General features: G+C 60.7%; 1 protein-coding gene across 2 annotated transcripts in view; it reads right to left on the reverse strand.

Moving 5' to 3' along the window:
• Nucleotides 1-14,161, reverse strand: part of GDPD5 (glycerophosphodiester phosphodiesterase domain containing 5) — a 75,407-nt gene that overhangs the window by 52,515 nt on the left and 8,731 nt on the right. The window lies entirely within an intron of this gene.

A 14,161-nucleotide genomic window follows, 5' to 3' on the forward strand; every position in this document is an offset into this window, starting at 1 on the left:
ACCCCTGGGGTCTGCAGGTTCCCAGCCCCACAGTCGTGAAATCTGGCGACACTGGGACTGTGCCCTCGGGGCACAGAACCGCTCACATAGCACAGCAGGTACTCAGTAAACGGTGAGCAAGTGAGAACAGGGCAGTGACTGACCACTCAGTTCATCCTGTCCACAGGGGGCTCAGTTCAGGTTCTCAACCACAGAGGGGCTGGGGCCACTTCCTTACCCAGCCGCAGGGCTGGGGGCAGGGCCTGGCCCTCCCACCTCCATCCTTGTGCTGTGTGATCATCTGCAAGTCACTCCACCTCTGAGGGCATCAGCTGTACCCCAGAGGGGTGAGCACCATGCTGAAGTCACCTAGTGTTAAACAAGCGCTGAGACTCAGAGAGGGGAGGGGGTGTGGCCAAGGTCACACAGCAGACAACAGAATCTGGACTGGAACCCAGGCCTGTCACCATCTACAGGGCTGCACTTCAGAAGCCTCCATGGGGAGGGTAGATCCTGGTGACAGTTTTCGTGGTCTCACTGGGGACAGGTGAGAGGTTTGGGGGTGGGCGCCATCGGGACCATCCCTGGCTGACATCACCAGTTCTAGGCAAGGAGCCGGAGCCCAGGACAGCCTCTGCTGTTCCTCCCTGGGACAGGCTGCCCAGCTGAGGCTCCCAGCTAAGCCCTGAGTACCTTCTGTGCAAAAGCCTGGGAAGACATGGAGGGGTAGGCCAGGAAGAGCCAAGTCCAGCTGAGGCGGGGACGGGCCAGCAGGGTCCCCACGGAGCTGGCCAAACGTCTACCCATGAGCCTTGTCACATCCTGCTCCTCTCATACTCTGTGGGCTGGTGAGGTGACGCCCTGAGGCCCAGTCACCTGGCAGAACAGTGGGGGCTGGGACTGGCTCAGCCTCTAGAAGCCAAGAGAGAAGACCTGGGGCTCGGGGAAGCTCCCTGAAGGGACCGCCCCTTGTTGATCACACAATCCAGGGGCTCCCCCTTCTGCACACCCCTTTCTAATAATCGTCACTTATTGTGTCAGGCTCTGGGCAGTCAGCACCTCACATGCTTTAAAGATTTATTTACTCATTTATTTGGAAGGCAGAATGACAGAGGGATACACACACACACACACACACGCACACGCACAGAGAGAGAGAGAGAGAGAGAGAGAAAGAGAGAGTTCTGCTGGTTTACTACCCAAATGCCCACAATGGATAGGGCTGGGCCAGACTGAAGCCAAGAGCTCAGAACTTCAGTGACTCTCCCATGTGGGTGGCGGGAGTCCAAGCACTTGAGCCATCCTCTGCTGCCCCACCGGGTGCACAAGCAGGAAGCTGGATCAGAGGCAGAGCAACAGGCATCCAAGCAGTGGCTTAGCCTACTGCACCGCAATGCCTGTCCCCTTACATGCTTTTTAAAAACCATGTTTAAAATGTATTTATTTGAGACATACAGAGAGAGAGAGAGAGAGAGCGCGAGCACTCCTATCCTCCCATCCCCTGGCTCATTCAATAAACGCCTCCTTGACCAGACCTGGGCTGGACCAAAGCTGAGAGTTGTGAACCCAATCCCAGTCTCCCTCACAGGCGGCAGGATCCCAACTACACAAGCCATTAACCATTGCCTCCCAGGGTCTGCATTAGTAGGAAGGCAGAGTCAGGAGCGGGACCCGGGCATCTCAACTGTCAGGCCAAACACCTGCCTCGCACCTTCCACGTGTGACCCCCACATTAGTCCTTCAGAGCAGACGCTGTCGTGCTCCGCCCCCAACCTCTGGAGCCCGCTGCCATTTGGGGCATTCCAGCTAGTTGTGTGGGGACAGGCTGCTTTCAGTCTGCTGGAACCCCTTTCCCTAGCGGCATGCCGTCCCCCAGAACAGCCCCACACCAGTGACCAAGCAGGCAGAGGCGTAAGCTCTCCTGCAGCCTTGCCCCTGGACGGCCACCTGGGACCTGCCTGTCCCCGGAGCTCCTGCCCAGGGACTGCTTGCAGTGACCTCTTGCCTCTCCTCTCTTTCTGCTCCCCTCTGTCCACTCCCTGTGCAGTTTCTTCCCTGGAAAACTTCCCAATATATCGCTTTCACAGGGTCCTGTGTCAGGGTCTGCGGTGCCCAGCCGTCAGCTGTCAGGAAGGTGCCTCAAGCTGTCGGATGTCAGAGGCGGGGACACTGAAGCTCAGCAACTTCAGAGAGCTTAAAGGGGGTCTGTGGGGTGCAAAGCCCACCCCGCCATGCCCTGCCTGCAGCTTCTGAGACTGTTTATGGCCCCAGCGGCCGCTGTCCCCTCCTGGTCATCAGGCTAATGCTCCTCCTCCTCTCTCACTGGCAGGAATGGGGGAGACTGTGTGGACGATCCAAGGAGGATGAGTAAGTCCTCGCGTTGCTCTCCTTGGCGCAGACCCTGTTTTGGTCAATCTCGTGGATCAGGGCGGGTCTGACGTTCAGGGAATGCAGGCTGACTTCAAACCAACTCCAGGAAAACAAGTTGTAAAAACACTGGCCGCCACTCAGCGCCAACACCGGCGATGGGCCTGGCTCCCACGGAGCAGGGCTGACCACACCGCAGGGGGCACTTGGGCTGGCCCCAAAGGGAGGCCCCCCACCCCCACCCTGCCAGCCACTGGAGGCAGGGCCCAGGGAGGGGCTGGCAGGGGCTCTCCTGACCTTCCCAGGGCTCTGGTTTGAAGCTCTGTCAAGCTACCTCCCAGGGGGCCAACTCCACCCAGCCCTAGGCTTCAGCTCCTGACCCGGAACCAGGTTTATGCCTCGTCTTCTGCCTCCGAGGAGCCTTCCCACCGCCCTGTGGCTGCTGAAGATGCAGGGCAGGGTCCTGGCAGCCCTAAGGGCCGCCCACACAGCCCCTGCTCCGCCCCTGCTCTGCAGGTGGCCCCGGCACCGAGCAGGGCTTCCCCTTCCTCCTCCTGCCTCTCCTCTCTCTGGCAGCAGTGAACAGGCCTGCGTGTCCCCTGTCCACCAGCCAGGGGCCTTTCTTCCTTCTCATCCCGATTTCCGTCTCCACGAGCGCTGGACCCACTGCACTCTGCTCAACCGCGGCCTCTCCATGCGGAAATGCCCGGACACAGCTCAGTCCCCAGCGATGCCTGAGCACCGCGCCCTCCTGGGAGCATTCTCCCGGCTTCCCAAGGGCCGCCCACCCCCCAACCCCGGTGCCTCCCCACCCCAGTGTGTGGGGCTGCCCACTTTCTGCTCAGGCCTGGGGTCTGCTCTATGCCATACCCTCCTCCCTTGCTTCATCCTGCACCCTCTCCCGGATAATAGCATCCCCTCCCATGGCTTCCATCCCCCCGAGCTCTGTTTGGACTGTGCTGAGGACCACATAGCCCGCGACTCTCTGGCCATCCCCAGGGTACCTCACACCCACAGGGGCCGAGTGGGAGCTCCTCCCCATTTTAGCTCAGCTCGGGCACCTGCATTCTCCAGAGCCGGGAGATGAGAAGCAGCCGCCTACCTCCCTCTTCCTCGGATTCACCTGACACCAGGCCCCACTCCATCTCCATCATCTCCCATAAACCTCCCTGGCCTCAGCTCAGACTCCTCCTGCAGGAAGCTGTCCTGACTGCTTGCAGGTGCGGGCACACTGCCACCTGCTTTCCTGTGCCCTGCGTCGCCTGGGCAGTACCCACACTGGTGCCCCCCCACCCCCAGCACATCTCACGACCAGGGCTGGCTCGGGGGCAAGGGCGGTGTTTGATCTGACTGGGGTCCCTGGCACCCAAGCTCAGCGGCAGTGGCCCCCACAAGAGGTTTCTCAAACCTGGAACTTGTATTTCAGCCAAACTTGCCCCATGGGCAATGTCTGCATCTCCCCTGAGCCCACAGGTCCCCAGGGTGAGGACTGCCCCTGCTCTGCCCCTCCTCACACGTGGCCCCTTTCACAGACCCCTAACCTGCACGCCACTCACAAGGAGCTAGCATGCGGGCCTGGGGAGAGCCGGAAGGGCTGGCCTCACTCTGGACAACCACACAGACCCCCATGGGGCAGACGTGCTGACGGCCACAGAGCGCACCCTCGCAGACACACAAGAGGCCACGACATGCCTTGCAGGCACAGCCCTGGGAAAACAGGTCACAGGGACATGAGCGGCTTAGAAACAGCTTGGGCTCGAGCCCACACCTCCAGTAGTGAGGCCAGGCCGGCTCCTGAGGCTGTGGCCCACTGGACAGCCCAGAATGTTCTGTTTGGGCCCTGAGGCTACAGTCAGAGTGGGGAGGAGTGTTGGAGGAGGAGAGGCTGAGGGAGGGATGCCCGGCCATTCTCAAAGATGGAGCTGGGACGAGAAAGGGGCCCCTGGGTCTCCTCCGGCTCTATCAGCTGCACTGGGGGGAGGGATGAGAGGGGGGGTAGCGGGCAGGGGCTGCGAGGCTCCTCCAGACCCCTCTGCCAAGGCAGTTACCCTGCCACGCTCTTACCCTCCCCTACAGGAGCGCCAACCTGAGCAGAGAAATGCCAGACGCCCACCATGGGACAAGCCAGAGTGACAGGGAAGCCTGCCGGGGTGGGCGTGCCCAGCGCACGCCCACTGACGCAAACACCCATCAGCCTGATGGCTCCCTTCACCCCCAATGCAGTGCCTCCCCAAATCCTGCTGGTTCTGCCTCGGCAGGAGCCTCCCTCATATTTCTGCCCGAGACACAGCTAAGCACTCCCTGCAGCCTCTGGGAGTCAAACCCATGTTCCTTAACATGGCCTCAGCTCACCTTCCCAGTCTCCCCCTCCTCTCCTCAGGAGAGCCCTGCGCACCCCCAGCCCCACTCCAGCAACTCTGCTCTCCAGTTCCACACCCGCGCACAGGAAAGCCCTTCTGCAGGGAAGGCTCCCCACCTGCCCCTGCCTGGTTGAACTCCTACAGATCCCTCAGTACCCAAACTGGAGATGCTGTTCTCCAGGGGGCTGCCTTCAGCTGGACAGTCAGGTCCTCCGGTTGGCACATTAGAAGTAAATTGTGGGGCCGGTACTGTGGCATGGCGGGTTAAGCCTCCACTTGCGACGCTGGAATCACATATGGGTACCTACTCAAGACCCGGCTGCTCCACTTCTAAGCCTGCTCCCTGCTAATGCACCTGGGAAAGCAGTGGAAGATGGCTCAAGTCCTTGGGCCCCTGCACCCACGTGGGAGACCCAGAAGCAGCTCCTGGTTCCTGGCTTCAGCCTGGCCCAACTCTGGCCATTGAGGCCATTCAGGAAGTGAACCAACTGATGGAAGACCTCTTTCTCTGTCTCTTTCCCTGTGACTCTGGCTTTCAAATTAAAAAGAAAAAAAAATCACATAATAAATTGCAAATGGTCAAAATCGCCCCTGGCTCTGTCTGGCTGCCACCTCCACATAGGGCCCAGGCGCTAATGTAGACCTTTTCCTGTGTCGGACCCTGCCAGCCCTCACTGCTGGTGCGAATGTACCCCCAGAGACACCTGCAGCAGCACTGCCCGTCCGTGTGTCTGTCTTCCAGTGGGACCCCCACACCCTCGCTGCCCAGGGGGCCCAGGGGGCCGCCCAAGGCCAGGTGGTCAGACACAATGATGCGGTTTTTGCCTCATTTGTTGGGCTATTCCTGCTCCAGCCCTGAGCCTCCACGCAGACACAGCCTGCTCAGAGGCCGCCATACTATGGGAGAACTCAATGAGCCAGAGACAGGGAGCCTGCGACACAGCAAGCTCCAGCCTCCCTGGCTGCTCTCTCGCTTGTTGAGCCCCCGTCTGGCTGTAACACGTGACACCCTGACCCAGAGCCGCCTGGCCAAGCTCATCCTCAACTCCTGACCCAGAGAAACCATGAAGGGGGGGCACTGCAGGGCAGAGGGTCAAGCCACTGCTCTGGACACTTGTGTCCCATATTGGGGGGCCTGGCCTTGAGTCCCACCTCCAATTCCGAGTCAGCGCCCTGCTAATGCACATCCTGGGGGGCGGCAGGCAGCGGCTCAAGTACTTGGGTCCCTGCCACCCACGTGGGAGACCTGGATGAGGTTCCCGCTCCCAGCTTCTGCCTGGCCCAGCCCTGGCTGTTACAGGCATTGTGGGAGAGGAGGGGGTTGAACACAGATGGAAGACCTCTCTCTGTGTCACTCTGCTTTTCAAATTAATAATTTCAAATTAATAATAAATAAATGAACTTTTTTAAAAAAAGGAACTGTGAGAATAAAGTGATCCAAGTTTCGAGGGTGATTTCTAATGTAACAATAGTAACTAGAACACCCATTGAGGCAGGAACTATCGTTCTCCCCACTTTAGGGAAGAATCTGAGACAGACACAGAGAGGTTAAGCAACTTGCCCGAGATCACACAGGTGGCAGCTGTTAGAGTCAGGGACTGAACCCAAGCTACACTGTTCCCTGCTGTGCATTCAGCCCCTGTCTCCCTCCCAGCACACAGCTGACTCCATCCCCAGGCCGCCTGATCCCTCCAGAGCTCTACCCAAAAGCTGGGCCCCAGAAGTGAGCAGGGGCCGGCCTGAAAAGAAGAGGCAGTGCCCCCTCCCATATGTCTCCATCCTCTGGGGCCTCCGCCTTCCCGTCTGCGCATGCAGAGGATGAGCCTGGATTCCTGGGTGGCCTTCCAGCACCCGTGCTAGGAAGACTCGCTGTAGGGGGGCGGAGCATGGAGAGAGGCAGAGGGGAGCTGCACAGGAGGACCAGGGTACTCCCTGGTCAGAGCACCAAGAATCGCCGCCCTGTGGTCTTGCTCCAAGCATTCTCTGCCCACATCACAGAAGGCAAATCTGAGGCCCAAGCAGATCTGGCTGAATTAAAACAGAGTCCCGCCCCTTCCGTGTTGGGGTTGGGGCACAACACGGCTCGACTTGTGCCATGCTGCCCAGAGTGGGACTCTAACACACGGCTACGCACGGCTCATCATAGCCAGGGAGTCCAGACCCCAGTGCCCAGACTCCCTCCAAGAATCCTCACTCTCCCCTCTTCCCCCGGCCCTCAGGAATCCCCGGGTTCCTCCCCAGAAGGAAGAGACAGCCAGCCCTTGGTCCTGTCCCAGCTCCCTCCTCCGCATCCCCAGGACACGGACGGCTCCATCACTGCCCCTTGTGAGGGTTGGATGAGGCCAGGGCACACAGTAGGCGCACAACATGCGGTCACCACTGTGGGTTCTCTCTCTTCTCATCAATCTGTTTGTTCCTCCGGAAGGCAGGCCAGTGTGTTTGTCTGAATGCTTCCTGGAAGACAGGATCCCCCCAGGAACCCGGCGGGGTGCTGCCCTGCAGAGGGGGAAGGGAGGGGCAGGGCCTCGCCTCATGCAAAAAGGAAAAGTCACCATCACCTGGAAAGGAGAGCGCCAGCCGGGGAAGCCTGGCACCTGCCAACACACCCCCTCCCCAGGAGGACCCAGGGCAGCCCCAAGCCTGCTCACTAAGCTCCCAGGCCGGCCGGGAGGCCTGCTACTTAGATGGCACAAAGCCTCCTATTCTTAGCTAAGCGGGGGGGCCTGCTTCCTTCCCAGCTGCCCCTCAGCACCCACCAGCCCCTGGGTGTGCCATTCACAGGGCTGGGGGGCAGCCCTGTGACCGACTGAAGCCTGAGGGCCCCCGGAGGGTCACCTACTGGGTGTTCAGGGAGCCTGCAGAGGGACAGCCTGGCTGGATGAAGGTCAGGGCCAACATTTGAAGGTCCCACGAGCCAGTGCTTCCTAGATTGGGTCCAGGAGGCTGACAAAGACCTGACATGGGCCCTGGGGTGCACAGCTCACTTTCCCCAAGCGGCCCCCAAGGGGCAGAGGCTGGCCAGCACAGCCCAGGGACTCAGCGCTGAGGTCCACCCCCAGCCTGGCGAGGAACTCCTGGGCACTGCGGGAGAAAGGCAGAGGAAGAGGGAAGGGCCAGAGCTGCCAGACGCTGCCGGGCAAGGCGGCCACCAGCAGGGCCAGCACAGCCCACTGATAGCCCTGAGAGGCATGGCGGCTGCCGGCAAGTGCAGGAGCCTGCGGGCGGGAGTGCCCACGCCAGGCCGCCTCACTGTGGCCCACGGCGTCCCAGAACTTCCTCTCCCAACATCCTCTCTCCTCTCATGTGGGAAAATCAAGGCCGAGAGAAAAGGGCGTGTTCTCAAGGTCACAAAGGGAATAGGGGGCCGAGTGCCCCGACCCTTCTTTCACCTGAGACCAGGGCTTCCAGGGCTCAGCTGTCTCCTGCTCCCACGGGCCCCCAACATGGTGGCTGCTCCACCAGGTCATCTGAGGGACAAGCCGAGACCCAGGGGACGGGACACAGCTTCACGGCCAAGGCTGCCCAGCTGAGCACACACACGGCCTGGCAAGGGCTGCCCCTGGCACGTGCGGGGAGCACTCAGCGGCTAATTAACCAGCTGCCCTATTCCGGATGCTCCAAAGGATGCTCCACTCAGCCTGACATCACGGAGCCTGTCCATCTCCAAGACAGGAGCCTAGCCTCGGCCCCTGAGCCCTTGGCCAGCACCACCATCCAGCAAGGCTGTAGGGACTCTTGCTCTCGGGTGCCTCCCAGCAGCTCCGAGAGCCAGGCTCACAGGGCTAGGGAGGCCTAGGCACTCGCCCAGGCACCTGCTCTGGACCTGCCCCAGGCTGCCTGGCTCCACCGCGAAGGTCAACAGACGCCTGGGTGACCTGGACCCCTCTGACCACTTCCAGGAGCCTGACAGAAACATCCTCCCTCCTGCTTGGAGCCCAAGGACTGTGTATTGAAATCCAGCCTGCTCCTTGGCTCTGACCCGGAAATGTACCTCCCCTACGAATCAATGCTCACCAGGCGTCACAGGTTGGCCTCACGGGCAGGTCTTCCCCGAAGGGCCAGTGGAGGCTGGGGGAGGCCAAGACAGACGCAGGGCTGGGACAGGAACCCAGGGACGTGCCTGCTCAGCCTTTTGAGCCCAGGAGGAGATGGGAGGGAAGGGGGAGCAGTGAGTCAGGTTCCGGCTCACGGTGCTCTTTCTCAAGGCCCTGCTTGTGGCATGTCACTAGCCCTGTCTGCCACTCCCCCCCCACCCCCGCCAGCAGGCTGCCCAAGCACAGGGAGCATCTGTGGGGCCTCGGGGACCTGGCCTTGCCAGCTGTCTGCCCCCACCCCCACCCTGCTGGGGCCAGGACACCAGCTGGGAGCTGCCCAGGAACTGGGGCATGGGTAGGACCCCCAGAACTCTAGGAGAGAAGATGCTGTCCCTGGGTGGGCTGTGAGCCCCCACAGGAGGTGCCCTGGGCCCTGACTCATGCCTCCTTGTCCCCATGGGGCAGTGGAAGGGGTGCAAGGATTAGCATCATGCTCTGCCCTGCAGGCCCTGTGCCCAGTAGCCCAACTGCCCACTCCCTCACCAGCCACCCAAGGACACAGGACAAAGCATCCTGTACGTGAGCCGCCCTGTTGGACCCAGACCACAAGCCGGACAGACAAGCCGAGGAGGGGTGCAGAGCTCCCAACACAGGCTCCTCATCCCTCCCTAGGAGCTGAAAGCCAACACTGTGGTTCTCTGGGCTGCAGCCGGGCTGTGCAACTTGTGCATAATTCACCACCAACTCACTCGCTCGCTGTGGCCTGGAAAACTGGCACCCAGCAGGAGAGGCCTGCAGCCGCGCCCTGCCCCACCCCTGGAGCAGTTCCGGAGAAGCGAGAGTGGACAGGGGCCTTTGGGTGCATAGAAAATGAACAAGGATCACCAATGACCAGAACTGCGTGCCTGGGTCGGCTGAGAGTCCTTTGTGTCCACATACGGAAGAGGAAACTGAGACCCGGAGGCTGAGGAACCTGCCCGTGTCGCCCAGAGGAGGTCCTGACGCTGGGCCACGCTGCGGCATGCACCCGACCCCCAGCCCCAGCCGTGTCCGACTCCCCTCTGCCACTGCCCTCCTGCCCCCACGCCACCGTCTGAGGCCTTGGAAGCGCCTTCAGCAAGGGAGCCCTGCACTGTCTGGGCTCAGCGGGCGACTGTAGGAGAGAGAATGCACAGCGCCCTCTGGTCCCGCGGGGCAGCCCAGAGCGCCTGCAAGGGGTGCTGGGTGGGGAGAAGTGACCGGGCCTTCCCAGAGCACACACCCAGAACTCCGGAGATACAGGGTGACCTTGACCACCACGCAGTGTGAGGGGCCTGAGACCAGAGAGGGAAAGGACTCCTCTGAGGTCCCACCGTGGCAGAGTCCTGTCGTTCTGCAAACCCTGCCAGGCGCCAGGGACACTGGGCTGCATGTGACAGGGCCCCGGCCTCATGGTACTCTCAGATGGTGTCCACCCAGCTGGCTTTCAGACCTTCAGGGTCTGTCCTGCAGCTTCCCCCTCCCCTACACACCCCTCACTCCCAAGACCCACGGGTTGCCCCTCTCCCCAGGCTCCGGCTGCTACTCTTCCAGGACTGCCCTGCCCAGCTGGCCAGGGCCTCACTTGCCAAGCTGATGGATCTCAGGAGGACAATGTGCCCCTCCCTCCCACACTCTTGACCTCCTGTGCACCTGCTCACCTGGGAGGACCTGGCTGCTGGCTTGGTGCAGCTCCACTTCATTGAGCAAAAGTGCCACCAACCCACCCATCCCAACGACCCAGAGCAATTAAAAATCACTTCTTGGGGCTGGTGTTGTGGTGTAGCGGGTAAAGCTGCTGCCTGCAATGCCGGCATCCCATATGGGCGCTGGCTCATGTTCAGGCTGCTAATGGCCTAGGAAGAGCAGTGGAAGATGGCCCAAGTGCTTGGGCCCCTGAACCCACATGGAAGACCCGGATGAAGGTCCTGGCATGTGGCCTTCTGCGGAGTGAACCAGCAGATGGAAGATTCTCATTCTCTCTTTCTCCCCCTCCCTCCCTCCCTCTTTGTAATTCTTTCAAATAAATAAGTAAAAAAAATTTTTTTAAAGTCACTTCTTTTTAAGACAGACTTTTCTTTCTTTAAAAACCCTCAGTGGGCCTGGGGAGGGGAATGGAAGATTCTCAGTCAGATCTGACTTGGCATTGGCAGCGCTGGCTCTGCACTTGGCACACAGCAGATGCCCGAGATATGCACGTCTGTAGGATGAAAGAATAGAAATACCCGCTCCTTCCGCTTGCCCCTGCTGCCTGAAGTTCTGCCATTGTTACCAGGTCCTTCCCGGGGCCACACAGCATTCCGGGATGCTTTCTCAACAAGCAATCGGTCCTGGACGGAGAAACTGGCTCTAGCTGGAGCTTCCCTGGGGTGAGACAGCCGAGGGAGGACCAGCTCTCCCTGAAGCCCCCTCCCCAGCTCCAGCCCCGATAGCTGCAAGTTCACACAAGCTCGGGGAGGCAGTGTGCGGCCTGCCAGAGATCCCTAATTCCCATCAACACACAAAAGGCCCTGCGAAGGCCGCTCTCCTTTATCCACCCCAGCGTTAAGGCTGCTACTGTGCCCTGGAACTGGGGTCCCTCGGAGCGCAGTTTGGGAAGTGTGTGCTGGATGTGGCCCTGCCTGGCCACTGTGGGACAGGGTAGGTGCCCTGCAGGGTGTCTGGGGCTGGCACCAAGCCAAGGCCGACCTGCAGGAGGTCTGCAATGAGCCTTTGTGACAGAAGCAGAAAGGGACCGCGGCATCGCACAGCCTGCTTGGAAGCAAGGGAGGGAGGGAGGAGGTCACCGGCCAGGGGGAGACCCGCCGCGGCGGGCACCTCATCCTGCTCTGCTTCGCTTTCATCGTCCACGAAATGGGGACAACGCTGTTCTCGAGCTGTTGGGAAGCCTCAGTGTGGTAACGCGAGCCGTGGCAGATTAAAAACTGCAGAGTCCTTTTCCGGCGCTTGCCGCGTGCGTCCTAATTTCCCTGCATGGACTGCCGGGGCGGTGTGGTCACGTCTTGGTTGATCACAAGCCACTGCAGTGGACCTTGATCAGCACAGACCGATGGATGGGTGGGACGAACGGACAGACGGCTGGAATCCCCAGGAAGCAATGCTCACCGGTGGCCAGGAGTCGATGAACTAATTCTAGGAAGGTCAGCTGTCCCACTTCTCAGCCCCCAGCTGAGAGGATCAGCACACCAGGAGGGTGCGTGTGCACGTAACACGCACATGCACACTCGTGCACAGACCAGGGGAGGAGGGAGCGGTGCCGGGCTGTGAAGGCCGGTGTGTGGGCAGCAGGCTGAGGGGTGGGAAGGGCCAGAAAGGAGTTGAGCAATGCAGCCCCCGAGGGTCCACAGGTGCAGGGACTGAGGGGTCTTGGCACACCAGCACAGCAAGGTGAGCCACGTGGGCCTGTGCAGGCAAAGGGGGCAACCCGCCCTTTCCACAGAGGCTTCCGACCAGAGCCTTTACAGTCGTTTTTTGAAGGTGTCAGGAGCAGACGGAAACCCACAGGGCCTGACACACGCCTCAGCTGCCTGGGAACACGCTTCTCACATTTTACACCAGCTCCTCGACACGCGCATACACGGGACAAACCGCTGAAACAGCCTGTGTGTGCCAGGCAAGGGGAGGCAGGCTGATGGCAGACAGCAGACTGCAGGGAAGATTCTGGATAAGTGAGGTACCAGGTCACTTGAGGACGGAGAGGGAGGTGCTGCAGAAAAAAATGCCACAAACAGCCAGTCTGGAGGACCAAGCGAAATCACTGTGTGACCTCAGGCAAGTTGCCTTCCTTCTCTGAGCCTCCATCTTCTCATTTGGAAGGTGGGGCTGATAAATCACAAATGCGACACGGCACCAGGCGCAGAACCAGCATTCCAGACAACCCCACGGCCGACGCCACAGCAAGCAAGGCAGGTGTCGCCTCCAACTTGTTGTTAGCTAGATTGTCCCTTTCACAGATGGGCAAACTGAGGCTCTGCTGGGTACTAACCTGCCTGAAGTCAGAGGGTTGGTGGGAGTGGGATGCAGACCCAGGCGCGTCTGCTTCTAGGACCCACCTGCTCTGCCCTCCCAAGCAAGTCCCAGGCCTCCTCCCCAGAGCCTGCCCCGAGGATTCGGTGACGCTGCAGACACCAAAGTGCTTTGCAGCATTAAGCTCTTAGGTGTCCAAAGGCAACAAGAGTGAAGTCTTGGTTTCTCTGTGAACCCAAGTACTGAAGTCCACGGGGGCACTGGAAGCTGACTGCAGCCCATGGCTCCTGCTCCTGGGAGAGGCCCCACGGTTCCAGGAGCCCCAGCTGACCTCTTCTGGACCACAGAGCAGGGTGCTCCACCTCCCTCGTGCCCCCCTGCTGACCCACAGGGCATGGCCTGACCCTGCAGGGTCCTCGGCACTCCCTAGCGAGGGGTCCTGGGCCCTCGGCCAGGCCTCGAACCCCTCTGAGCTGCAGGTTCCCCTCTCAAAATAAGCTGAAAGCAGGTCTCCTCCCAGGCCGGGCATGGCCTTCGTGAATGACCTCAGTCAGATGACTCCAGCTGGAAGCCTGGGAGGAAGAGATCCAGGCTCTTGGAATTCCTGGCCAGAGGAGGGTGTGCTACCCCCCACCCCACCCAGAACCCTCCATCTAACCCTGAATTCAAGGCTGGCCTTTGGAAGCCCAGGTCTGGGAAGTGAACCCAGCTCCTGCCACAGGCAGGTCCCTGATCTGCTGGCTTCCCAGGCTGGCTGGGGGCTGAGCAGGGGAGAGGAAGGGAAGGGGTCTTCAGACCTCCTCAGAAGCCCACTGTGGCCCAGGGTGGGTTCCCTGGCTCCAGGCCATGACCCAGGCCTGCCAGGCCCAGCACAGGGCCCCCCTCCTGGAACACTGCTCAAGTAGAGAGGAAGAGTGTGAACACCCCCACTGCCGTGCTGCCAAGCCCTGCGGGGAAACCACCCCCAGCCTCACTCACTGCAGGGACTGAAAGGGCACGTTTGTAAGAGGGCTCCAAGTACAACACAATGGACTTCAGTTAGCCACAAGGAAGAACTTCCTGGAGCGTGCACAGGAAGGGAGCGGAGTGAGGGCGGTTGGAGCAGCTCCCCCAAAATGCAAGATGCTGCTTGATCCAGCATGTCATCTCCCCTTCCAACCAGCCTGGGAGGTAAGCGTGGCCGCTTGCACTTCGTGGGTGAACAGCCAGGGCTCAGAGGGGGCCTGGGACTTGCCCGATGTCTTTGAGGCTCTGCTTAGAGGGGCAGAGCCGGGGCTCCAAGGCCAGACTCTGGCACTGGGGTCTACGCAGCTTCCCTGTCAGGAATCCTCTGTGGATCAAGGGCTGCCCCTCCCCCCAGGGCACCTGCCAAGGGCATCTCACTGCACAGCCTCCAGGGCCCAGGTAGGAGCTGCTGGGGATGCCAGGGGTGTCTCA

This window comes from Lepus europaeus, chromosome 7 (assembly GCF_033115175.1).
Source record: "Lepus europaeus isolate LE1 chromosome 7, mLepTim1.pri, whole genome shotgun sequence".
NCBI lineage: Eukaryota > Metazoa > Chordata > Mammalia > Lagomorpha > Leporidae > Lepus > Lepus europaeus.